Genomic DNA, 14521 nt, shown 5'->3' on the forward strand with positions numbered 1-14521 from the left:
GCAAATCTTTTCATCAAAGGTTATATAAAGGGAAACATCAGACTAGCCCACACACTCCGAATTAACTCAGAATTATTTCATTAAAAGTAAACTTTTTAAACTGTGGAAAAACAGATAAAAACATATCTGGAAATGTTTTTTACTTTACAGGAAGCATCAGTCTAACACATATATTCTGATTAATTCTTTGCAATCATTTCACACAAAGTAAACTTTTTTAAGTGTGAGAAAAATAAAAATATTTGGAAATACTTTCCACTTTACAGGGAGTGACTACATTCCTGGACTTGTTATTCTCAACTATTTCTTACTTGTTGGGATAGTGAGAAAACACTTGCCTAAGTTTTTATTTCTCTATCAGGAAATCAAAACACACCAAACAAGAGTTTCTGATATATATTTCCTGCAATATTTATATTACTTATTATTTCTTGCATTATTTAAATTTAGTTACAATTCAAATTTCAGAAAGATACTGGTTTAAAATAAATAAAAATTAACTTTTCACAAAGAGAACATTGTTTATCTTGGATATTTTATTTTTTTATCTTTTTGCGGTACGCGGGCCTCTCACTGTTGTGGCCTCTCCCGTTGCGGAGCACAGGCTCCGGACGCGCAGGCTCAGCGGCCATGGCTTACGGGCCCAGCCGCTCCGCGGCATGTGGGATCTTCCCGGACAGGGCCACGAACCCGTGTCCCCTGCATCGGCAGGCGGACTCTCAACCACTGCGCCACTAGGGAAGCCCTGGATATTTTATTTTACTCTAATGCCTTTCAGTATTTTCCAAAATTTTTACTGTTTACCGTGTTTAAAATTCTTAGCAAGAAACCTCCTCCCATAGAAGTTTCCAATTTATAATCTGTAATTATATAATAAAGACATTAAATAAGCACTGAGAGGTCAATGTGAAGTCTTTTTTTTTTTAATCTGTCAATATTTAATTTATTTTCAAACCAGCAAACGGATGTCATTAATTAAGAGGCACCTTAATGGAAGGATTACAACCTGGCGAATCAGAAAGTCAGGTGTCCCGCCCGAGGCAGTCAGAGGTTCTGGAAAGGAAGCAGCAGGTTGATGTTACCTGCCTAGAGTGACCCCTCAGTCCTGCGGTGAAGGTGACACAATTCCTGGGCCTCTGACCTCACTGACGTTACGTCTCAGGGGAGGAGGGAAAAGCAGTTGTGGCAGCAGATCATATCTCCACTGAGGGGGAAATGAGAGTTGTGGGCCCACTGCAATGCGAAGTCTTTCATGCACATGTAGTACTTCTGTAATAAAGTTATCTGATTTTTTTAAAAATCAGTTTTTTCCTAGACACAGCTGTATTTTATTTACATGAACTAATGGTGCCACCTTGTGGCCTACCTGGGCTTCAAGAGCAATGTGAGCATCTAGAACAAGCAAGAGGAGTGAGGGCCTTTGAAGTTTCCCTTTGTCCCATTTCACAGTCACTTATTATAATTCTCACTAATTTTGAAACTGTTCAGAATTGGGATGAAGTTCAATTTTCCTTAAAAAAGAAAAGTTTACCTAATATAATGTTGTATGCCAATCATATCTCAATGAAAAACGAAAAGAAAAGAGAAGAGAATATTCCCTGGCAGTCCGCTGGTTAGGACTCAGCGCTTTCAGTGCCTTGGCCCAGGTTCAATCCCTGGCTGGGGAACTAAGATCCCGCAAGCCGTGCAACACGGCCAAAAAAAAAAAAAAAAAAAAGACCAGTTTACCAAGCAAATGAATAGCATAAATATGATTCCAGGCCTTTAAAATAATCTAAACCTCATTAAACCCACCTTATCAGACTTCATTTATACAGAATTGTTAAAGTGCTACAAAAATGACTTTCTTATTCATTTCTTTGGTGTTATTTTAAAATACAGGAATTACAACTTTTGTAAATTATTCCTTATTTCCTAAATAGTTCACAAAATTTAACCGGACTTCACCTCAAATAATCTGAAAGCACAAGACTGTGTTCTTAGGAGAAACTTAAGTATTTCTATGAAATTTTTACAGCTGAAGGGCCATCCAGGATCATCTAACCTAGATCATCGAACCCAATCTCCCTGTTTTACAAATAAGGATACTGGGAACCAGAGAGGCTGTAACTTTACATGCCAACCCTCACCTCTAAGGTTCTAGCCCTATTCACCATCTATGGTAGAAATATAAGGTACATCATCTTCAACATAATAGGCTTTCACAGTTCTCCTATAATCTGTTCCCATTCATGCTCTGAATTATGTGCTAAATGGAAGCTAGCATGTATTGCATCCTTAATATAAAACACCCGTTCTAGTGACACAGGACCCTCCCTAAGCTATACAACCCAAGAGAGGACCTAGTGGACTTTGAGGTGTGGTCTGACTGCTGGTAAGGCTATGCAAATCACTCTAGTCTAGAGCTCCATGATGTTTACACTTATGGCCTAGGTAGACCCTTAAAAATCAGGAACTCCTTACACATCATCATTAGACCCACATCCTACTCCACTCATTCCAACCTCTAGGGACCCTGGTAAATAATAAGAATGCGCAATGAAGAAGTGACTAAAGACAGGCCTAAGGGGCTCACGTAGCCAAACCTTCAAAAATGGCATGTTTATTTGTATAGATACCATATGGGGTAGTAATTTCCTCTTTCTCCCCACTGGAAATAAGAATTAAGGATGAGACCTTTGGTAGGAAGTGAGTACAGAGTTCTAATAAGAAAGTTGAGGAGTGTCTGAGGCTTTAAAGGGAGCCTTTGGTTCTTTTCCTGCTGTCTCTCCTTTGGGCTGTGGGTAGCCTATTTCGGGAGGCATCTTTTGATACCCTGAGAAAAGAAAGTAGTGAGTTATATGCTTAGAAATGGCTCTAGGTTCAAGAAAGAGAAATAGGGATTTTTTTTTTCCCCACTAGGTTTTTTCTGGTTTTTTAGCCCAGCTTATGAGGATAAAAATAAGTATAGGATTACAAGCAGAAGCTGTATTTTTTGGCTGGAGTTTTCCTCATGCTGCCACTTAGGAACCTAAGATGTGGGGCAAGAAGTGGGAAATGCCAGTATTGTAAAGTGGAACTGAATCAGCAGTCCTGGTAGCTTCTTCAGTAGAACAGCAATTCTGCATAGAGGGACAATGCATCACAGCAATCCTCTTCCTGACTGAGACCTGGCTCCCACACATTGGATCTGTGAGTTGGCTCAGTTTACTTAGGTCTGGTGTAATCAGGTTCTAGGGTATCTTTCAGAAACAGGAATAGGGGCTGGCAAATCCCTGTATCAGTTTCCCATGGAACTATTTTTATAGACTGCCCAAAGACCTACCAGGCCATTGTGACCAATATGGGAAAGAGTGGTCAGTGATTAAGGTCTCAAGTTTTAATAGATACATGGCTCTTCCAGATGCACTGAAATGTCTTCTCAGCAGAGTTATTTTCTTAACATTGTCAATTAAAATTGTTTGTCAGGTTTAGCAAATACAAACCTCATTTTCCTTCTGGTCCTTATTTTCAGTCTCTTAAAATGATTTAGTATTTTGTCATTTGGTCTGTGACAAATACTAAAGAGACTGGGAATAATATGGTAAATGTCTTCATTTCAAAATGTTTTTTCTGTATGAACTGTAGATAGTGTCATGATGTACTATAAAACTGTTAGGAAGAGTCTTTTTTTTTTAAGTTTGAACAATTGCTACTTTGAACATTTGTCCTTGTACTCAAGAGAACTGCATTGTCAAGCAAAGATAATTATGATAGGAAAATTATTCTTTAAAATACTATGAAAAGATGATTACTTCATGGTCTTCAAACAATAGATGGGAGGATAAATTTCTTATATTTAGATAAATGAAGCAAATTACATTCTCAGAATTCACAAGCTTTGGATTTGGGAAAATGATCTAGGAAATGAAATGTTTAGCATTTTAAACTACAGAAAAGCATAAGAACAGATACAAAAACAAACTAAAGGCAAACTTTTGAGTTCAAAGTAACTGTTAAATTTATTGATATTCTAGCACATCCCCCCATCCCCCCCAGTAATACAAATACAAATGAACCTAAAATTTTTTACAGTATATACTGCCTTTTCATACCACTTGCCTTCTAACTTCTCTGGCCCAAATTTTAGTTTTTAATTATATTTTATTGGATGGTTTCCTGTGTGTAACTTATCACTTAAAAAAGATTTAACCCAAGAGTTCCTCAAATTTCTCAATGTCAAATATCTTTATCTCCACTTCACTTCAGGCTCCCTTCCTTGGACTTTGTCCTCTGGAACTTGGTTCCACTACCCAGATCCTAACCCTGAACTCTCTCTTAGCACAACTATTTCTGGATTATCTTTTACCCTTTCTACTCTATCACGCCTTATAAAATGTCTCCCATTTACATCTCTCAACCTCTTCTTTAGCCCCCTTTTGGCTACCTCGAGCAGGAAGAAATCTGTCTGTACAACTGTCCATCTCTTCAGCCAGCTTCTGGTTCCTTCTAAGGCTCACTCACTTCTAAGGCTCACTCCCATTTCCACCAGGGAAGAAGGTGCCTTCCCCATCCAGAGGACCATGACATATAGAAGCAAAGACAATGTGTGTAAGTGTAAGGTCAGAGGGGAAGGCCTAAGGGGACTGACAACTGGATAAAAGACTAAAAAATAACTTCCAGAAAAAATGAAGAATTCTATCAAATTTCAGTGTCAGGGTTCTGCTAACCTAAAGGTACCACTTCCCTCTCAATCTAGGTAAGATTGAAGCTAGAAACCTAACCAGTTAGGTGATCATAAGCTATAAACAGTAAAGGCAGACCTAAAGACTTGAATCAAGAGATTTTTGCTCTGTGAATTTATCAAGAACTATTCTTTATGATAGGCACTGAGGGCTACATATTAATCAAAAGATTTGCATCTTAGGTCCTAACTGCCATTTTCTACGGTACGATCTTAAGCAGTCAGTCTCTAAGAGCCTTGGTTTCCTCATTTGTAAAATTGGGATAATAATATCTGCCCTATCTACAAAAGGACTTTGAAAACTATAATGCAATATATAAATATAAAATGCTAGATTTTTTGCTTAGTTTCCTAGTGAAAGTTCCCCTTAAAGAAATTCAGCCTGAATTAAGGGCAAAAGTATTTCCCCATCTTGGTAACAACAGGTAAAAAGATTTCTGCCCTGCAGGAACTCAGAGGCAATTCTTAAGAATCTGGTGCTCTGAAAGGGCAGAGTGAGCAGAGAAATCGAAAGAGATAGTAACAGTACTGTACACTGGAATGTGAGTACACAAGGCAGTTCTATACACAGACCCATCTGGATATCTTGCTTCCACTTCCGCATCACATCTAACACCCAACACTCCACACTGCTCCCCCCCCAACAGAAACACTTCCAAATTTCTGTCAGTGGTACAGAGTTTTTGTTGGTGTGTGTGTGTGTGTACGCAGATATGATGTTGAGGTGAAGGCAAGATATACAGATGGGACTTTAGTAAACCACGTTTCTAATCACCATCCTTGATGCCTTCTTTTCTCCTGACACTGAATCAGACACAAAGTCCTGTCAACTCTTCTTTCGTTGTCTCTCAAATTTTTTCCTTTCCATTTATACTATTTCAACTCTTACTTTGCATTCTGACAAACAACCTTATATGAGAAGTTTTCCAATGCTTTCCCAATTGGTCTCTCAGTCTCGTTCTCTCCCCTATCACCCCCATCCCAGTCAATCTACACTAGGTTGCCATGTTCATTTTCTCATTTCATTCTTTGTGAACATCACTTCCAAGCTAAAAAAAACTTTTTAGTGATTCCCATGGTCCAAGTATGACCTTTTATCTAGCCTACTCCAATAAACTCCTAACCATTCTCCACTTATACCTTCACCCCTCTACAATTCATTTTCCACATGTAAACAAAATCTTTCAAAAACACAAATCACTTCATGTCATTCCTCTGCTTTAAATAAGTCGATGGCAACCCAACACATTTAAGATAACATTTAAAACCCTTACCATGGCCTACAAAAGCCCTGAATGATTTCGCTCCTGCCTACCTCCCCAATTTTAGCTTTCACCATCCCCGCTTCTTGCTCTCTATACTCTAGCCCCGCCTGCCTCCTTCATGCTCCCTGAAGCTCTTTTCTACCTTACGGCCTTTGCACTTACTCTCCCCTCTACGGGAATGTACTTCCTCTTAAGTGAAGATAGATCTTCACTTAACTGGCTCATTCTCAGCACTCAGGTCTCAGCTCAAAGGTACTTATCCCCACAACTTACTTCTCACATCACCCTGTTTACTTCATTCCTGTTCTTACCACAATCTATAATTTTACTATTTGCTTATTTGGTTAATCATTTCCTGTATATCTCCATTTGAAAATAAGTTCTTTGAGGGCAGGAGCTTGCCTGTCTTGATAACATGATCCACAGTGTCTAGCAGTGCCTACTGCAAACTAAGTGCTCATTTCATACTTTTATGGTTAAATGAATGTATGGTACAAATGTAATGTAAAGTATGCATTCAAACATACGTTCAGTGGAGTCTGGAAATTAGCATACGTAAGGTCTAAATGGTGACAACCATTTAGGAATGAAGACACCCACTGAAGGTGGCCACAGACCATAACTACACTAAAAAGATAAATAACAAGGTCCTACTGTATAGCACGGGGAACTATATTCAGTATACTATGATAAATCATAATGGAAAAGAATATGAAAAAGAATGTATATATATGTGTATAATCACTCTGAATCACTCTGCTGTACACCAGAAACTAACACATTGTAATCAACTATACTTCAATAAAATAAAATTTCTTAAAAAGTTACATGAAACACCAAAAAAAAAAAAAAAGAGAGAGATAGTGACTCTTCATCAACATGGTGAGACTGACCTTTGTTAATCTTCTAGGTGAAAATAATAAAATGTTGTTTTACTTTGTCTACTACTGATTTCAAATAAAGCTGAAAAACTTTCAAAAAAAAACCTCACACACACAAAAAAAGGGAAACCATGTTCATATGACTACTTCTTGAAAGTCTTTTGATGTCTAAGCAGTAGGAATTACTTAGAAATAATAAACCAATATTTGTTACCTCCTTCCATAGCAGGCACATGTTAGCTAGAAATGAAATATTAAAGCAAAATGAAAGTATGGATATTTCAATACTTATTTTATGTAATATGGAAACATTAGCATAAATACTGGTTATTTTATTTTTTTTAATTCAGAATTCATGTTTTAACAAGTAAAATTAAATGTTCAATACACCTCAAAAACATTAATAACATTTCAGAGCATCAAATAAAAATATAAACTGGTAAAAATATAAGTGGGCATACACTATCATCCTAATACAATGCAGCAGAAAAACAAAGTGAAATATTATCTAAAAATAAACCACATGAAGTAATAAAAATGGCAAGAATCCCAAAAAATTGACAACGAATAATGAATTTGATTTTTTCTGACAGCATAATTTTACAAATGCATTACTAGCACTGCAAATGAGTTGTGAGCATATTTTTGTGCAAATTTTTCCAGCTGCTGAAAAATCTCTCTATATTAACTTGAGGCAACATAATGGTAATATAATTCCACATCTTCTGACTCCATCTTCAAATCGTTTGATCTCTTCTTTGAGGTCCCTCTCTTCTTTTAATTACTTCTTTATTTTTGCGGAAACTGCAATCTTATTATTGCTAATGAGCTTTTAGCTGTGTCAGAGAAAGCATTTCCAATTTGCCATCTCTTAATTTCATCAGGGATATCTCAATCAATTTCAGTACTCTCAATTTTAAATTTTGCTTATTTGGAAAGTTTCTGAATTAGTTAGGATTATTTTTACAACAGATTTGATGTGACAATTTTCTTTCTCCTCTCGAGATAAGGGAAATACAGAAGAGAAGTTTTTTTAAAACACATGTAGCAGCATTCAGTTTGAAATTAGAAAATATAATTCCCTGGCTATGTCCCAAGGCATATATACATAAGGTTTTAAAAAATATCCCCAAACCCCACAAAGATATATCTTCAAAAATACTTTAAAATAGCACTAAATATGAGAACACCAGACTGCTGAGAGCCAGTGTTGCAATTATTAATGCTAGGTACCATACATTTAAATTTTAAATAAGCCTTATGTAGTCGTAGCTACTGGACAATGTGGCTCTAACATATAACAAATTTCTGTTTATGTGTATCTCTATTCTGTTCCCACAGTCTATGGGACATATATGTGTCAATACCACACTGTCTTAATTACTCTGGCTTTATAATAGTTTTTGGTATCTTGTATGGCAAGTCTCCGAAATTTAGTCTTCATGGTAACAATTATTTGCCATTCCCTATTCCACCTGAATGTAGGATTACTAACAAATGTTATTTTGACATACATGCTAATAATTTTTCTTATTCTCAAATTCTAAAATTATCCAGAAATTTTATTCTGAGTCCACTATAACCACTACAGAACATTCCATTTCATGATTGTTGTCTAGCGTTTAATTTTACCTTTAAAAAAAAAAACCCAATTTTTAAAAGAATGGTTAACTAAATTATCAACATTTTATCAATCAGACCACTCTTTTTAAAAAAATCCCATGCCTGTAGATTCACTCTTCTGACTGAAGTTCATCTTTCAGTCCTTTAATGAGGATCCGTGAGTAGTAAACTCTTTCAGTCTTTGGAAATTTTAAAGTGACTTTGAGTTTATTTTTGAATGATAGTTCATGTGATTACAAGATTGTAGCTGACGCTTACTTTCCCTCAGCAATTTGAGGCTATCACTCCACTGCTTCCTGGAATCCATTATTGCTAGGAGACATCCGCTTTAGTTTAATTGTTGCATAAGAAAAGACTTTTTCTTTTTCTTTATTTGGTTTAACAACATTGTGAAAATGACTCTACTACCCAAAGCAATCTACAGATTCAATGCAATCCCTATCAAACTACTACTGGCATTTTTCACAGAGCTAGAACAAAAAATTTCACAATTTGTATGGAAACACAAAAGACCCCGAATAGCCAAAGCAATCTTGAGAACAAAACACGGAGCTAGAAGAATCAGGCTCCCTGACTTCAGACTATATTACAAAGCTACAGTAATCAAGACAGTATGGTACTGGCACAAAAACAGAAATATAGATCAATGGAACAGAATAGAAAGCCCAGAGATAAACCCATGCACATATGGTCACCTTATCTTTGATAAAGGAGGCAGAAATGTACAGTGGAGAAAGGACAGCCTCTTCAATAAGTGGTGCCGGGAAAACTGGCCAGGTGCAAGTATGAGATTAGAACACTCCCTAACACCATACACAAAAATAAACTCAAAATGGATTAAAGACCTAAATGTAAGGCCAGACACTATCAAACTCTTAGAGGAAAACATAGGCAGAACACTCTATGACATAAATCACAGCAAGATCCTTTTTGACCCACCTCCTAGAGAAATGGAAAGAAAAACAAAAATAAACAAATGGGACCCAATGAAACTTCAAAGCTTTTGCACAGCAAGGAAACCATAAACAAGACCAAAAGACAACCCTCAGAATGGGAGAAAATATTTGCAAATGAAGCAACTGACAAAGGATTTATCTCCAAAATTTACAAGCAGCTCAATATCAAAAAAACAAACAACCCAATCCAAAAATGGGCAGAAGACCTAAATAGACATTTCTCCCAAGAAGATATACAGATTGCCAACAAACACATGAAAGAATGCTCAACACCATTAATCATTAGAGAAATGCAAATCAAAACTACAATGAGATATCATCTCACACTGGTCAGAATGGCCATCATCAAAAAATCTAGAAACAATAAATGCTGGAGAGGGTGTGGAGAAAAGGGAACACTCTTGCACTGTTGGTGGGAATGTGAATTGGTACAGCCATTATGGAGAACAGTATGGAGGTTCCTTAAAAAACTACAAATAGAATTACCATATGACCCAGCAATCCCACTACTGGGCATATACACTGAGAAAACCATAATTCAAAAAGAGTCATGTACCAAAATGTTCACTGCAGCTCTATTTACAAAAGCCAGGAGATGGAAGCAACCTAAGTGTCCATCATCGGATGAATGGATAAAGAAGTTGTGGCACATGTATACAATGGAATATTACTCAGCCATAAAAAGAAATGAAATTGAGTTATTTGTAGTGAGGTGGATGGACCTAGAGTCTGTCACACAGTGTGAAGGAAGTCAGAAAGAGAAAGACAAATACTGCATGCTAACACATATATACGGAATCTAAGGAAAAAAAAATGTCATGAAGAACCTAGTGGTAAGACGGGAATAAAGACACAGACCTACTAGAGAATGGACTTGAGGATATGGGGAGGGGGAAGGGTAAGCTGTGACAAAGTGAGAGAGTGGCATGGACATATATACACTACCAAACGTAAAATAGATAGCTAGTGGGAGGCAGCTGCATAGTACAGGGAGATCAGCTCGGTGCTTTGTGACCGCCTAGGAGGTGGGATAGGGAGGGTGGGAGGGAGGGAGATGCAAGAGGGAAGAGATATGGGGACATATGTATATTTATAACTGATTCACTTTGTTATAAAGCAGAAACTAACGCACTATTGTAAAGCAATTATACTCCAATAAAGATGTTAAAAACAAAAACAAACAAACAAAAAAAACTGCTTCTGCTCCTTCTCTGGTGCTCCCTATCCCTCTTCACTGCTTTATTTTTTTTCTAAGCAACTGTTACCATCTGACTGGATATATTTTAATTTTTATAAAGTATTTTATTTACTGTCTCCATCCCCACCTTCCTCCAGTGGAATGTTACCTCCCGGAGGACAAGAATGCTGTTTTCTTTTGTTCCTCTTGCATCCCCAATGCTTAGAACAGTGCTTGGCCCTGGGAGGCACTCAGTGTACATTTGCTACGGGAATGCTTAATATGCAAACTCTTAAATCCTGATAAGGCTAAGTGTTTAGGACACTACAGTATCTAACTTCTTTCCACAAACGGAAATACCATTTCCCTTCTGACATTGACAGAAACTGGAAATCTTTCTCTTCCATATAGTAACACAATCTGCTCTAAATAACATGCCCCAAACCTCTTAATTCCTTTTTACTTCAGTCTTTCCTACATCCTCTAAAATATTAACTTTCTGTCATCGAAAAATCTTTCATTTCCCTTCAACACTACTGTACCTAATATTGCAAAGGCAAAGTGAACTCACTACAAATGGTATCAAAATGCAAATAATGAAGAAAAGTAATGAAGCTCATTAACAACCAAATAAATCCAACTCTACTTCAAATCAAAGTGCATCAGAGCAGTGAGGGACCTAGTTCATGCTTAACTTTATTATCACTATTCTCCTTAATGAGTAAACGTTTTTCTCATTAAACTCCTTTTTTTTTTTTTTTTTTTTTTTTTTTTTTTGCGGTACATGGCCTCTCACTGTTGTGGCCTCTCCCGTTGCGGAGCACGGGCTCCGGACGCACAGGCTCAGCAGCCACGGCTCACGGACCCAGCCGCTCCGTGGCATGTGGCATCTTCCTGGACTGGGGTACGAACCCGTGTCCCCTGCATCAGCAGGCGGACTCTCAACCACTGCGCCACCAGGGAAGCCCTAAACTCCTTTTAAACTAAAAATAAGTTGGTACAGGACTCTTGCATTTAGCCATGAAAATTAAACCTGAGAGAAATCAGTTCAAGCTGGTTCAAGTCAAATTAATAAGCAAATAAAAGTCTTAGGGAACGTGTTTGGATAGGTAACAAGCAGAAGCACTGGAGTAAGGGAGATGAATGAGGTTCAAATCCCATCTCACCCTTTACTAGCTGTCTGACCTCGGACAAGTAAATTCAGACTCTGTTCCTCAGTTTCCTTACCTGTAAAATGGAAATGGTACTTCCTACGGTTGCTACAAGGATTAAATAAAGGTACTAGGTTTTAAAGCACCCAGCACAATGACATATAGTAAGCACTGAAGAGAGCTATTACTATAATTTCTACATCACTGATAATACAGCTCTTTAAGCTAGGAGCTCCTTGGTACCACCGTCATTTTTTAAAGAGTGAGAAGGGTTACTATTCAATGGTATATTTTTTTTACCTCGTTATGTTCTGTAGCCAATTCTGAACACTGTGGACCGTTCTGAAGAATAAACGTGTTTTTCTCGAGGCAGAGCACTGTACTGGAAGACAATCTGCTTCCAGCATTGCATGTGAATAAGAGGCAATGCTGTCTTTTAACCCGGACACCCGGGGTCGTGTGCCATCGGGACAGTCCACTCACCTCTCAGCAGCTTCTGTTTACGCCTAGACTACGGGCGCCTAGTAAACGGCCACGTACTATCTATGCCAACGCAAGACACAGCGCACCTTCTCGGGCCCAACGCCTAGAAGCCGGCCGCGGGCTTCGGCTCGGACCTCCGACCTTGCGAAGCCCCGGGAGCACGCCCGCCCCAGCTCCGCCCGCCGCGGCCGACCGCGCAGCCTTTACCCACAAAACCCCCAGAACCCTCGCAGGCCCTCCCAGGTCTCGCGAGCGGCACAGACCCGCCAGGAAGCCACCCGTCGCACCACCACGGGTCTGGTTCCCTGCAGCCAGGCCCCGGGCCGATGCTTTCCAGTGCTTCGGGGCTGGCGGGAGAGGTGTCAGTGGCTTCCGTCCGGAGGCCGCTCGCGGGCCGAGGCCCAGGTACCTTCGAGTCGGCCGAGCAGCGGTAACAGCGGCAGCACCTTCCCGGCGTCGGCGGCGCCTGAGGCGGCGGGCGGAGGGAAAGGGCTGACCACTGAGACGAGTCGGGGCCCCAGCTGGCCAGAGCGGCCTCACTGCGCCGCGGCTGGTGCTCCCCCTGTAGGCGGGCAGCCCGCACGGCGGCTCTGCCGGCTCTGAATCAGAAACTGTGATTCCGCGGTGAACTAGGCAAAGTACCAAAACTGCGACGGGGGAGAAGAGAAAGACAACTGAAAGAGGTTTCATCGATTTGAGTCCAGGATCATTTTGCATTTTTCACGTCTTTTTCTAAAGAAACATCCCACCCCTAAGCTAAATGCAGGCTTCAAAGTCAAGGACAGTTTTACCAAGAGCTGTAGGCATCAATTAATAGTTGCTGGCCTAATTTAGGTAAGTCTTCTCTATAATCCAAATTGATGTATTAGTAATAGCAACTACCGACTGGCTGCTCTAATTCTAAAATATGACCCTGAGCTTTTTTCTAAAAGGGTTTGAATACTTACATCCCACTTTTTAGAATTCCCAGACGAAATGCAACATGCGTCCAGCCCGAACTAAAAAGGTGGCAGGTCGTGGGAAGTTCATTTACTGGAAACTTTTTTTTTTTTTCGGCTTAACCAACAACTCCAGTCCTACAGCCAAGAAGACTTGACCTGCACAGTGGTCCTCCCTCCCCTGAATTCTAGCATACTCGCTCAGCCAAGCCACCCTCTGGGGGTCTCAAGTCCTTCCATTCAATGGCTACTACTCAGTCTAACAGTTTGCTCCTGGAAATGTCATGTAAATGTTTAGGATTATTGTCAAATTTGAGAAAACCTCTATCACATGTCTTTCATATAAGAATAAGATTTCAGGGACTTCCCTGGTGGCACAGTGGTTAAGAATCTGCCTGCAAATTCAGGGGACATGGGTTCGAGCCCTGCTCCGGGAAGATCCCGCATGCCGCAGAGCAACTAAGCCCATGTGCCACAACTACTGAGCCTGTGCTCTAGAGCCTGTGAGCCACAACTACTGAAGCCCGCGCACCACAACAAAGAGCAGCCCCTGCTCGCTGCAAATAGAGAAAGCCCATGCGCAGCAATGAAGACCCAAGGCAGCCAAATATTAATTAATTAATTTAAAAAAAAAGATTTCAGGCATTTCACATTTTCTTGTGCAGTGACTAATCATAAATATTAAATACTCTTTGAATTGATGACATTTATTAACCAGTTTGTCATTGATGTCCTCCTTGAGGTTGTTAAGTTTATTATATCTTCATTGATGCCTGTAAATTGTATCAAATCAGCAAAGAATTTCAGCCTTCTCCTAGTGTGTTCATACAGTTACCTCCTTTTCATTAATTGGTTTATCAAACAATCCAAGAGCCTGTTCATTACTTCTGTTCAAATGAATCTCTCCACCTTCATGAACTACTGCTTTTGTTTGATCTGAAAAAATATAGAGACCGTTAAGTGTAAGCAGTGCTGCTTTCCTTCTGGAGGCTCTGAGAATCCGTTTCCTTGCCTTCTCTAGCTTCTAGAGGCCACCTACAATCCTTGGCTCATGGCCCCTTCCTCCATGTTCAAAATCAGCAGCTTAGCATCTTTTCAGCTCTCTGACCTCTGCTTCCAACCTTGCATCTTCTCTAACTTTGACCCTCCTGCCTCTTTATAAGGACCCTTGGATAATGTTGGGCACATCTGGATAATCCAGAACAGTCCCTCCATTTCAAGGTCTTTAATTTTAATCACATCTGCAAAGTCCTTTTTACCATGTCCAAAGTCCTTTTAACATAGTCACAGATTCTGGGGATTAGGCCATGGACATCTTTAGGGGAATGTTATTCAGCCCACTGCA

The 14521-nt window shown here is 39.4% G+C and overlaps 1 protein-coding gene across 4 annotated transcripts in view; it reads right to left on the reverse strand.

The window, feature by feature from the left end:
- The window catches only part of ANKRD46 (ankyrin repeat domain 46), a 37100-nt gene extending 24371 nt beyond the window's left edge, over window positions 1-12729 (reverse strand). The window contains exon 1 of one of the 4 annotated variants that reach the window (XM_059994990.1): window positions 12648-12729. The gene's annotated coding sequence lies outside the window, so the exon portion shown is untranslated. The other 3 variants (XM_059994991.1, XM_059994992.1, XM_059994993.1) reach the window with 3 other exon arrangements.
- Between the last annotated feature and the right edge of the window lie 1792 nt (window positions 12730-14521).

Source organism: Delphinus delphis, chromosome 17, assembly GCF_949987515.2.
Source record: "Delphinus delphis chromosome 17, mDelDel1.2, whole genome shotgun sequence".
In the NCBI taxonomy this organism is placed as follows: domain Eukaryota; kingdom Metazoa; phylum Chordata; class Mammalia; order Artiodactyla; family Delphinidae; genus Delphinus; species Delphinus delphis.